Source organism: Symphalangus syndactylus, chromosome 10, assembly GCF_028878055.3.
Source record: "Symphalangus syndactylus isolate Jambi chromosome 10, NHGRI_mSymSyn1-v2.1_pri, whole genome shotgun sequence".
Taxonomy (NCBI): domain Eukaryota; kingdom Metazoa; phylum Chordata; class Mammalia; order Primates; family Hylobatidae; genus Symphalangus; species Symphalangus syndactylus.
In genome coordinates, this window is record NC_072432.2 from 19,538,517 (window position 1) to 19,551,812 (window position 13,296).

Consider the following 13,296-nt stretch of genomic DNA (forward strand, 5'->3'; position numbering starts at 1 on the left):
TTAGTCAAAAGAAAGGTTTTTTTTTTGCCATTTGTAGCATAAATGAACCAGTTTCTCATAAGAAATCAGTGGCTTTACAAAAACAACAAAAAATATTGTAAAAGAGACTCTGGAGCTTTAGCAGTCACTGTAATATATGGGCCTTATATGAATCATGATGTGAACAAACTAAATATAAAAAAGAAATCTGTGAGGCAGTTGTACTGAGTATTAGCTAGTATTGAGCAGTTGTTAATTTTAAGTGTGGTAATGGTATGATGGTTATGCTTTTAAAAATGTTATCAGCTAGACATGTGTGCTAAAGTATTTACAGGTGGTATCTGACATTTCCTTAAAAATGCTATAGCAAAAAGTAGTTGGGGAAGGGCCAGCAGATAGACGAAATGAGAGGCAAAAGTGCTAGAATTCTTGTAGTAGTGGTGAGGCTACATGGAGGCTCACTATACTCATCTCTCTACTTTTATGTGTGTTTGGAAATTTCCATTTTAAAAATAATTTCTTTTTGGCAGGGGAGATGGAAAACAGGAACTGGTAAATATCACGTTGGCTGATATCCGGATCTTGGGGCCTCTTTCTTGGTTGCTAATATACTACTCTAAAAATGTTAACATCCCTTTTTTTCCAAGATGGAAATTGTTTTGGAGTAATAACTATATTTTATTCATCTTTCTAGTGCTAAATAAATGCTCTGAGTTTATGTATTTTTGTTTTTAGGGGTATATACATTTATGATTATAATGTCTTTATGAGTTGACCTCCAATGAAATATCCTGTTACCTCTAGTAATGCTTAATGTTGTTCTGAAGTCTACTTTGCCTGCTGTCAATATAGCCCTACAAGCTTTCTTATGCTTAGTGTTTGCATGATATACCCATATAACTTTTTCTGTCCTTTTGCTTTCAACCTATTTGTGCCTGTATATATAAACAGCATGTTGATGGGTCTTGCTTTAATCTCTGTACACTTATTAGTGTTTAGTCCATTTATATTTGTTTAGTCCACCATCTTAATATTTTGTATTTGTCCCATCTCTTAATTGACCTTTTTTCCTGCCCAATAGAACAAGAGGTTACACATCAAGGAAAGCAGGCCCTCTCCTTAAGGACAGATGTAGAAATCTAGGAAATGCCATTCTTTGTGCTCCCTGGGGCACAAATCTAATACATCATAAATAAGGCACCATGCCAGCCCTGACCGTTTGTCTCTGGCCCTCATAGCTAAGGCCTCTATTGCCTGCCATGCTTAAGTTCAGCTCAACCACAGTTCTTGGCCTATAGGAGGAATATATAATTGGGTTATGTCAGTTTTTTAAGCTGAGTTGATGATCACAAGCAGTTACATACAACTCAGTCCATGGAGTACAAACCAGCCTTTTGTCACTAAACCCCAGCTGTCTTCACACTCCACCTGTGTCCTCCAGCATCCTCCATGGATCCTTTGGTTTCTGCTCCTGACTATCCACTTGTTTTCACTCTTCCCAGTATTCTAGTCCCTACCCAGGACTGAGCACTGTCCTGTGCTCCTGCCAGCTGGGTCAGCAGGCAGCCAGCGGTCCCTCTGCTCCTAACCCAGCCTCTGCTCTTGGGCATAGCATCTCAAGTACCAACTGCCCTTACAAATTCTGCCTTTGTGGCCCGATAAAGCCCCCCAGGGCCTGTGCCAAACCCCAGCTTTTATTCTGCCTCATACATAAAGTTTGAGCTATAACAATCCTGGTCAGATCATCCCTTAAGCACAGGCTTCAGCCCTGAGTATCACAATAGGATGAATTGGAGAATTTCATGAGATGTGGAGTTAGATGTTTTGGGGAAAATGTAATGTGAGAAATGATCCAGGGATGACTACATGGGGACAGAGGACTTAGAGAAGATACAATGGCTGTGTGCACACCTTTGGCATGCCACCTTGGAAAAGAAGAGATGAGTTTATTCTGTGTGACTCCAGAGGCAAGAGTTAAGACCATCTATGTTATATTTTAAGATACACAGAGGGTTTACCTTTGGGATAGGCAGTTGTGCATTTTTTAAAAGTGACTTGGATACTAGGCAGGGTCACAGTGTCTCACCACAGGGGCATTCAGGCAGACTTGCCTTCGCTGGGGGAGAGGTTACTTAGAGGGCCTTGAAATATGCAACTCAAGAGGTGTCAGTTTTGAAATTAATGGCCCACAAAGACTTTAAAGAGGGAAAAGGAGATCCTGATTTTTTTTTGACTAAGTTTGGTTACCTATTGAATATAAGCCAAAGAGGCCAAGAGTACAACCCAGTCTGGGGACCTTAACAGCTCTCCCGCTGGCTGGATTTCTCAGCACCCCTCCTTCACATTCCTCTCTCCAGACCCCACTCCCCACCTGCCTGCTTCCTGAGGGAGGCCGGCCAGTCTGACCCAGGGGTTTTGCTCCCCAACTGGGCTCTCCTGGAACCGACGATGTGCTTCATTCAGAACACCTCTGCCTCTGAAATATGCCTTTACCCTGTAGGGTATCGGTGGCCCCCTCTCCTTCAACACACAGAGGCTTCTGGAACTTCAGGTTAAATCCACTGTCCCCACCTGTGATTGGTGGCCCCACGGGCTGCTCACCACTGCCACATTGATTTCACTTTACACAGCTGCAAGTCTTCAAAGAAATTCTCTGACTACCCTCACTTTATTTTCTTCCATTCCTTTTTCACTATCCCTCAAACTCATGAGGCCCAAATTGACCACATAGTTGGAGAGTCTCACAAGCATTTATATACACACAGAACACGACAAAAGAAAAGGAGTCACTTAGGGCCGTATCACCCTGAATGCGCCTGATCTCGTCAGATCGTGGAAGCTAAGCAGGGTCTGGCCTGGTGACTACCTGGATGGGAGAAGAGGAGGAGTGGCCTCACAGATACTCCAGTTGGAAAGCCCACGTTCCCAAAATGACATTCAGAGGAAGAAGTCGGGAATTTTGAGAGATTCCTAGACAGTGGATTAGAAACTGGAATAATGGATGTTAACCCTGGGCCTCTCGCAGAGATCACACCTGGCTGTTCCACTTTGGCTATCCTCAGAATCATTAGAGTTTAGATATTCTTAGGCTGAGTGAAACGTGACATATTGGCTTCCATGGCAACACAGTTATAAATTGTTTTGGAAATGAATATTCGCTTCAGAAAGCATTCTAGGATTTCTCCTTCAACCCACAAGCACACAATTTCCTAAAACATAATGAGCCCATTTCTGCTCAAAAGCGGTTGCAGCCTACCAGTATAATGCCCTCCATGTCTTCAACCACACTGTACGGCAAAGGGCCTTAGAGGGCCTCGACATACGCAACTCAAGAGGTCTCAGTGGTTTAGAGACAGAGTTGGACTATAGAATGTCCAGCTTTTAGTCTCCTTTACAGATTTCAGGGAGATTGGGAAGGGTCCCCCCAAACTCAGCTTCCTTTAGAAGGTTGCATAAACTATTTTAATGATAGTAGGTGCTTAAAGCCGAAACTGAGGCCATGGCAATTCTATAGCATTTGAATAAGGCACAGAACTGGGCTCACAAATTCACACCAAACCTAGTGTTTCATTCATCCATCAATGGGACGTTCCATTCACCCCTGGCTTCATTGCAAAGTGTAGCCATTCCCTGAGTGGGTAGAGGTGCAGGGTTGGAGTGCCGAGTTCAGATGTCCTTATCGATATTTGCAAAGATACACATGACAGAAGAGGTTGTCTGAAACCTTTACGCTCAGAATAGCACTATTGACTTGTAAAGTGTAAGTGATTAAAATTTACCGAGTACCTGCCCAGTTCCAGGCATGGAGACAGGGTCCGGAGGGACACAGACCGGAGTCAAATACAGATGCTGCCTTTACGGAACTCATTCTGGTGCACGGAGGTGAAAAAAGGATAGAAGTGACCATGACGCATATCCCAAAGGAAAACCCATTGAGGCATCATATCACAAAATATCACATCATTGCTTCCATTCTAACCTCTGCAGGGTTAATGCAAAAAGGGAGGTTCCAAGAGCCATAGGAGGCCAGAGGTGGTGGGTTTCAGGCAGTCAAGGAACCCAGGAGTGGCTTTGTGAAGGCAGCATCACACTGGCCATGCAAACGGTGCCACTTAAGCCGGTGGAAAGGGCGTGCCAGGAGGAAGCAGCGGAATAAAGACTCAGAAGTAATGTCTGGGGTATGTTCAGGGAATAACGAGTATTTCAGTGTGGCTGTAATTCAGGTATTTGTGAAAAAGTAATGATGTCAGAGGGAGGACCGTCTATCTCATGGCGACCTCCACTTGCCTTTGAAGGTTTCTGAACATACACATGACATGCTGCAAGTGTACTGACCTGTGTTCCCCAAACAGGCGAACAGCACCCAGAGATTACTTTCCCTTCTAGAAGATTAAACTTACAGATGGTGGGTCCATGGGGAGTCTGTGGAAGGTTATCCCAATCTGCTTTTGTCTACCCAGTTTCTTTCCTGTGTTCTGAGGCTTTCTAAGCATCCAGATGGTCTTCTTCCCCAAAATGACTTTTAAAAATAAGTGATGTATTCCAATTCATCAAGGGATTGTCTTATCTCACTCACAAAGGGAGAGGGAAGGAAAAGATGTCATAAGTTTATATATTGAACATTTGGCAAGTGTCAGAACAAGTATGTTTTCCTGAGTCCGGAAGGCTACGGGCTCCTCTTCTAGGCTATAAATTGGCATTTGGGGAAGCATCTCTTTCTGTACATCCCATACTATCAGATGCAACATCTAAGTGGGCATTTGCTGCCAGACTCAGCCAAAGGGAAGAGGTGAGAAATTGATGCTCCTTAGGTTCAGAAAACAGCCAGATTCCTACAATGTACCACATCCGGGGATAACATAAACATCCTGGGTTCCTGCAGTGCGGGAAGGGGTCCGGGAGGGGGAAGAGCATGTTTCAGAGAGAAGGGCTGGGAAGGAAGGAAGTGAGGAAGGGTGGGGAGGTTGTCTTCTAGAATAGAATGTGACAGCTAACATCCAAGACGGCCTTCCAGGTGCTGGGACCTTACAAGCCTCTTCTTAAATTGTCACAGCCACCCTAACGGCAGTGGCCCCATTTTATGAAGGAGAGAATAGGTTTCTGGGGGTTGGGTCAACTGCTGAGGGAGTTGCTGGGCCAATTCTAACTCATGCATGTGGTTCCAAAGCATCTTCTGACACAGATGGGAGGGTGGGATGCAGGGCCTGGGCTAGGAGGAGTTTTTGGGAACTGGCACAGATGGGAGCTCCCACCCAGGTCTGCAGAAGCCCATCCAAGTGCGGGTAACTTGGGAGCCTGTGCTCCGTGGGCAGCTCACGCTGTAGACTGGATTCACAAACACGGCAGTCATGTAAGAGAGCAAAGAACCATCTGGAGAAGTGGAAGTCAGTTTGTAAAGGCAGAAGCTGAACAGATGATAAGAGGAATTAGAGTCAGAGATAAAGCCTGGACTATACATGGTGGTAATGTTTGTATAACGTCAATGTCCTTAATGCTACTGAATTGTACACTTAGGAATAGTTAAGATAGGGTCAGGCACAATGGCTCATGACTGTAATCTCAGCACTTTGGAAGGCTGAGGTAGGAGAGTTGAGAACAGGAGTTCAAGACCAGCCCAGGCAACGTGGCAAGACCCATCTCTACATAAAATTAGCCAGGCATGGTGGCCCGCACCTGTAGTCCTATCTACTGGGAAGGCTGAGGCAGGAGGATCACTTGAGCCCAGAAGGTTTGAGGCTACAGTGAGCTATGATTGGGCCATTGCACTCCAGCTGGGTGACAGAGTTAGACCCTGTCTGAAAAAAAAAAAAAAAAAAGGCTATGATAAGTTTTATGGTCTATGCAGTTAACTACAATGCAAAAAAAAAAAAAAATTATAGTTGTGCAAGATAAACAGTTCTAGAGATTGGTTGCACAACAATGTAATCGTACTTAACACTACTGAAGTGTACACTTGAAATGGTTAAGATGGTAAATTTTATGTTATGTATATTTTGCTACAATTTTTAAGAGATCATTTGAAAAAGTTGAAAAAGATAAGGCCTGGCTTTTCCACTGGTCAGAGAAGTCTGACAGCAAGACAGAGCTTCCAGGTTCACGTTCATCAGGGGGCACCATTGGGACGAGTCGGGGAGGGGGTTGGCTGCTGAAGTTGCACAGGCCGGCTCTGGGCCCCGGGCTGACCTTCCCCACAGATGTATACAGACAGCCTTGGGGACAGATGACAGCACAGAGGATGTATAAAGTTTACAAGTCAAAAGGTTACCTTCTTGCAGAGTAGAATGGAATTTGATGTTCATTAACTGTGAGTTTTTAAAAGCTCGGACTGACGTCCTTCCTCAATTGCCTCCCTAATTCATTTTAAATTGAATACCCAGACTGCTCGCAAAAGAGGGATTATGGAAGAAGATGAGAAGGCAGTCAGCTGGAAAGGTTGTTTTATTTTTTGGTAACTAAAACCATGATGTCCCAGGCAAATACCATAATATGTAGCTTGCCCGTAGTTTTCTTGAGAGTAGTTGGAAGGCAGTTGTTCTGCAAAGAGAATGTTCTCATATGTTGCCGAGGGTTAGGGGAGCCAAGGCTGCTGAAGCCTGCCCTCCTCTCTGAGCCCCTGGTTTGCAAAATAAATCTTCTTATTTGAAGACCTCGAGTTTTCCTAGAGGTAGTCAGTCTACCGTGGAGGTTATGAGCATGGGAGCGCTACCTTTTGAGATAGACCTTCTGATTTCCAATTCAAGCTCCTTCACTTGTCATGGGGACTTAGGCAAGTAACGTCAGTGCTCTGAGCTTCACTTTTATAATCCACAAAACAGGGAGAATGGTACAACCTCCCATATGGATGGAATGTCAGAATTTACTAAGATATGTGTTCAAAACTTATAACACAGTGCCTGGTATTAGTAACATTTTAAAGTTTTTAAAACTTTAAAAGTTTGCCATTAAAAGTCATGGCAAAAAAACCACGATTACTGTTGTGCCAACCTAATACATAGTACATCCTCAAAGAATGGTTTCCCCCTCACCAGAATGTAGTGAAGATAAAGTCCTCAGATGAGGAAACTTTCTGCCCTGGGTAAGTAACTGCTCCCTGCCACAGCCATGAACCAGTCCTAAATTGTCCGCATTTGATGTCCAAAGCCTTAGTGATATGGTTTGGCTGTGTCCCCACCTAAATCTCATCTTGAATTGTACTGCCATAATTCCCACATGTGGGAAGGACCCGGTGGGAGATAACTGAATCACGGGGGCGGTTTCCCTATACTGTTCTCTTGGTAGTGAATAAGTCTCATGAGATCTGATGACTTTATAAGGTGTTTCCCTGTTGACTTGGCTCTCCTTCTCTCGTGCCTGCTGCCATGTAAGACGTGCCTTTCACCTTCCACCATGATTGTGAGGCCTCCCCAGCCACATGGAACTGAGAGTCCATTAAACCTCTTTTTCTTTATAAATTACCCAGTCTCTGGTATGTCTTTATCCACAGCATGAAAACAGACTAATGCACCGAGCATGTTTAGCAGCTTCTCCTTTTTTATGGGACACAACCTTCTGCTGAGAACCCTTCCGGGCCCACTAGATGGAATTTGTGACTGGTGGCTGGGAAGCCTCAATTCCCCTCACGATCAGGCTCCAAGTCACTGCCTGTCTCTGGTCAAACCCCCTCTCTCTTTAATGAGCATAGCTTTTCTTACATAAAATGGCAACTGCCAAGTTTTGTGATCCCTGCAGGGCAAGGATTTAGTCATAGCACATCTCCGTGGGAGCTGCGTGCCATCTCAGGCTAACGCCCACCCCCCACCCACCCCGGGCATTCTGTGGGGCCACAAGTCTGTGCTGAGCATGGAAGGAGCTGCAAGGCGCAAAGGCATCAAGGTGACTGCAAGAGGAATACAGCCCAGGAGCCGATAATCCCTTCAAAGAGTGTTACTCTTAAGATAGTACTCACTTCTTTTTTTTTAGACAGTCTTGCTCTGTCACCCAGGCTGGAGTGCAGTGGCATGATCTCAGCTCACTGCAAACCTGCCTCCTGGGTTCAAGTGATTCTCTTGCCTCAGCCTCCCAAGTAGCTAGGGCTACAGGCACACACCACCACACCCAGATAATTTTTGTATTTTTAGTAAAGACAGGGTTTCCCCATGTTGGCCAGGCTGGTGGCAAAGTCCTGACCTCAAGTGATCCGCCGGCCTCAGCCTCCAAAAGTGCTGGGATTACAGACGTGAGCCACCTTGCCTGGCCAATAGTACTCATTTCTAGTTACACAAGTAAAGCATGTACAAATACATGATCTGTGTAAAAATGTAAGCATTGCAAGTAAAAACACAGCTTCCTTTTCACTCTAACAATAAAGACCCCTCCAGCCTAGGCCTTTACACACATACATAGACCCTTAAAAAATAATTATGTGGGCATTTTAAAAACTGTATGGTATCATACTATAGGAATGGTGCTAGAACTTGGTGTCTTTTTTTTTTTTTTGAGATGGAGTCTTGCTCTGTCACCCAGGCTGGAGTGCAGTGGCACGATCTCAGCTCACTGCAAGCTCCGCCTCCCAGGTTCATGCCATTCTCCTGCCTCAGCCTTCCGAGTAGCTGGGACTGCAGAAGCCCGCCACCACGCCTGGCTAATTTTTTATATTTTTTAGTAGAGACGGGGTTTCACCATGTTAGCCAGGATGGTCTCGATCTGCTGACCTCATGATCCACCTGCCTCGGCCTCCCAAAGTGCTGGGATTACAGGTGTGAGCCACCGTGCTCGGCCAACTTGGTGTCTTTTTTTTCTACTCAATAACGTATGTTGGAAGCCTTCTCCCTTCCATCTTTTTAATCGCACATAGTGTTACATAGGGTAAATGGGCTGCAGTTTATTTAACTGTTCTCTTATGCATGGGCCTTAAAGTCATTCCTACTTTTTCAATGATCATCCTGTTATGAACATCTGTGCATATTTTTCTAGATAGGTAATGAGAAGAAGGGAAAATGCAACCTTTATAGGTTAAATCCAGAATGAAGCATAAAATTTTATGGCTTTGTTCCCTGATTAGGATTTAAAGGAGGAATCAAGAGTGTCTTTAAGGAAAAATAATGGGCATAGAAACTGATCAGAGAACTCAAGTATAACTGCAATAGTCTAATATAGTTTGTAGTGTTTGATCCATTCAAAGCTTGTATGGAACTGCAAAGGTTTCATACTATATTTTAAGATCTTTATAGAATCCTTCTGTATTTTAAAAATGTTGGCCAAGAAATTTTTGAAAAAGGAATATCCTATCAATCACATCATATATTATAAAACCAATTTAACAAAAGTCATATGGCATTGGAGTACTTATTAACCCACAGCTAAACAGGACAAGGTGGGTCTGATCAGACTTTAGCATATGTAAGAATCCTAAAGAAGGAGGTAATAAAGATGGGTAGGGAAGGGAGCTGTATTTAATAAAATATGGGAGAATAATTGATTTGCTACTTGGAAAAGCTTTATATACTCCCTTCATACCATATACCCAACTAGATTCTAGGTAAACTCAGAAAGTTCAAAAATTAAACCTTCAGTCAGTATGACATTTTTAAAAAACAATTTGGCAACATAAAGCCATACTTCTAAGAAATGTTCATAACTTCTAGTAATTTCACTTTTGAGTGTCCATCCTAAAGAAATAATCCTGATAAAGAAAAATGTGGCACATCAAAATCTTTAGAAAAGTACAAAATTCAGTAACAGCCCACAGACTCAACAAAAGGCCTATGGTAAAGTAAAGAGTCATCTGAAATGATTACAGCCATCAGAATAATGAAACTCGGGTTGCAATGCTTTTATACCATGTAAATTTTAGAAAGCAAAATTCACACTAAAAGACACTGTGTTTCAAGAAATAGGATGTCAGCAAGATGACAAAAGAGGACTCTTCACCACTCATCTCCCACGCAGAAAATCAGTTTGAACAACTATCCCTACATGAAAACACCTTCCCAAGAGCTAGGGAAACCAGGTGAGAGATTACAGCATCTGAATGTGGCATAGAAATAAGGACATTTCTGGCTGGGTGCGGTGGCTCACGCCTGTAATCCCAGCACTTTGGGAGGCCAAGGCGGGCAGATCATAAGGTCAGGAGATCGAGACCATCCTGGCTAACACAGTGAAACCCCGTCTCTACTAAATAATACAAAAAAAAAACTAGCTGGGCGTGGTGGCAGGCGCCTGTAGTCCCAGCTACTCAGGAGGCTGGGGCAGGAGAATGGTGTGAACCCAGGAGGTGGAGCCTGCAGTGAGCCGAGATAGCGCCTCTGCAGTCCCCGCCTGGGCAAAAGAATGAGACTCCGTCTCAAAAAAAAAAAAAAAAAAAAAAAAAAAAAAAAAATAAATAAATAAATAAGGACATTTCCAACATCACCTCTCCCCCAACCCCAGGCAGCACAGTATGGAGAGAGATCCTCTCTACTTGGGGGAAGGTAAGGGAAGTGAGCTCTGGACTTTGCCTCAGACCTACACTGGGCCTGCCCCAGAAAAACGCAGTGCCATGCAAGGGCCTCACAGCCCCAGACTCCAGGCTGGTACCCTTGCACTGGGCATAAAGGCCTGCTCTGGCACCCGACCTGCCCAATGGACTTGGTCTCCGGGCCCAACTGAGTAGCCCCAAGCTCTGGACTGCTTCCAGCACTTTGATGGCTCTCATAGCTCCAGGCTTCAGGTCCACCCCAGCACCAGACAGGTCCCCCTGCAGCCTTACTCAGCAAGCCAGCAGCCACAGACCCAGCCTCCAGGCCAGCCCTGTGCTAGGCCAGTCCTCGCAGCCCCAGATTTCAGGTTCCAGACCAGATCTGAGCCAGGTTGGTCTACTTGGCTCCAGGCTTTGAGCCCACCATAGTACCAGGTTGGCACCCCTGGCCCCAGGCTGGCAATTTTTTTTTTTTTTTTGAGATGGAGTCTCTCTCTGTCACCCAGGCTGGAGTGCAGTGGTGCGATCTCAGCTCACTGCAACCTCTGCCTCCCGGGTTCAAGCAATTCTCCTGCCTCAGGTTGGTACACATAGCTTCAGGCTTTGAGCCCACCATTGTACCAGGTTGGCACCCCTGGCCCCAGGCTGGCAATTTTTTTTTTTTTTTTTTTTGAGATGGAGTCTCTCTCTGTCCCCCAGGCTGGAGTATAGTGGCACGATCTCAGCTCAACCTCCGCCTCCCAGGTTCAAGCAATTCTCCTGCTTCAGCCTCCTGAGTAGCTGGGATTACAGGCATGCGCCACCATGCCCAGCTAATTTTTGTATTTGTAGTAGAGATGGGGTTTCACCATGTTCGCCAGGCTGGTCTCAATCACCTGCCCTCATGATTCGCCCACCTTGGCCTCCCAAAGTGCTGGGATTTCAGGCGTAAGCCACTGTGCCTAGCCCAGGTTGGCATCTTAAGACATAGTCTCCAGGCCTGCCCAGTGCCAGGGCAGCCCCTGCAGTGCTATTCTCCAGCAGACCAGGGATTTAGGCCTGTCCCAGGACACTCGAGTGCTAGGCCTGTCCTTGAGGACCCAGGCTCCAGGACCACCCACTGTGAACCCAGGTTCCAGACCAGCCCCCATGGCTCCAGGTACCCAGGCTCCATACCTGCCCCAGGTCCACCCAGCAGACCCTGGTTTCAGGTCAGCACCCATGGTCTCAAGACCAAGGGTTGCCTTCATGGACTCAGGCTCCAGGCCTGTCCCAGTGCCTGGCCAAGACCTACAGATCCAGGGTCAAGGTCCACCACAATACCTTGTCAGTTTCTGGGAACCTAGGCTTCAGGCTGGCTTCCACAGTACCAATTAACAAGTTCACCGTAGTGGATCCAGGCACCAGGCCAGCCTACCCAAAGACTCCAGTAGCAAACCCACCCATGACCACACAAGACAGCCCGCCCAGAATCTCTGGACAGGCTATTGGTGAAAGGCTTTCTCAAACAAAGACTGAAATAAATCTCTGCTTCCTCAAATGTGCAAACACCAACTTGTAGCCACAAAAACAATCATGGAAAAATGACATCAACAAAGGAACAAAATAAAGCACCAGTAACTGACTCTAAAGATACGGAGATTTATGAGCTACCTGACAAAGAATTCAAAATAATTGTTTTAAGGAAGGTCAGTGACCCCACCCCACCCTGCAAAATACAGAAAAACAATTGAACCAATCAGGAAAATAAATGATCCAAACAAGACATTTAATGAATGGACCACTAGACATATATAGAACATTCTATCCAACAGCAGCAGAATGCACATTCTTCTCAGGTGCACACAGAATTCTCCAGGAGAGATAATAAATTAAAAATTCTGAAATCTTACTGAGTATCTTTTTAAACCACAATCATTTGAAACCAGAAATCAATAACAGGAAGAATTTTGGGAAATTCCCAAATATGTGGAAATTAAGCGACATGTTCCTGAACACAAATAGGTCAAAGAAAAAAAATTTTAAAAATGTTTAAAGTATCATGAGACAAATGAAAATGGAAACACAACATACCAAAACTTATGGGACGCAGCAAAAGCAGTTCTAAGAGAGAAGTTTATAACAATAAATGCCTGCATCAAAAAAGAACTTGCCAAGTAAACACCTAGTGTTACCTCAAGGAACTACAAAAAGAAGAACAAACTAAGCCCAAAGTTAGAAGGAAAGAAATAATAATAAATGAGAAAGTAGAAAAATAATACAGAAGATCAGCAACGTAAAGAGTTGGTTTTTTGAAAAGACAAAACTGACAAACCTTTAGCTAGACTAAGTGAAAAAAGACAACTCAAGCCAGGCGTTGTGGCTCACGCACACCTGTAATCCCCGCACTTTGGGAGGGCGAGGTGGGTGGATCACTTGAGGCCAGAAGATTGAAACCAGCCTGGTCAAGATGGCAAAACCCCGGCTCTACAAAATACAAAAAATTAGCCAGGCATGGTGGTGTATGCCTGTAGTCCCAGCTGCTTGGGAGGCTGAGGCAGAAGAATCGCTTGACCCAGGAGGCGGAGGTTGCAGTGAGTCAAGGACACGCCACTGCACTTCAGCCTGGGCGACAGAGCAAGACTCTGTCTCAAGAGAAAAAAAAAAAGATAAAATCAGAAATGAAAGAGGAGAAATTACACTGATACCACAGAAATACAAATGACTAAAAAAGACTACCACAGACAATCATATGCCAACCAATTAGATAACTTACAAGAAATTGATAAATTCCTAGACACATACAACCTACCATGATTAAATCATGAATAAACAGAAAATTTGAACAGAACAGTAATGAGTAAGAAGATTGAATTGGCAGTAAAAAGTCTCTCATCAAAGAAAATCCCAGGATCTGATGGCTT

At 44.6% G+C, this 13,296-nt stretch overlaps 1 protein-coding gene across 7 annotated transcripts in view; it reads left to right on the forward strand.

Annotated features, from left to right (window-relative positions):
- Positions 1-13,296, forward strand: part of CCDC3 (coiled-coil domain containing 3) — a 202,887-nt gene that overhangs the window by 172,084 nt on the left and 17,507 nt on the right. The window lies entirely within an intron of this gene.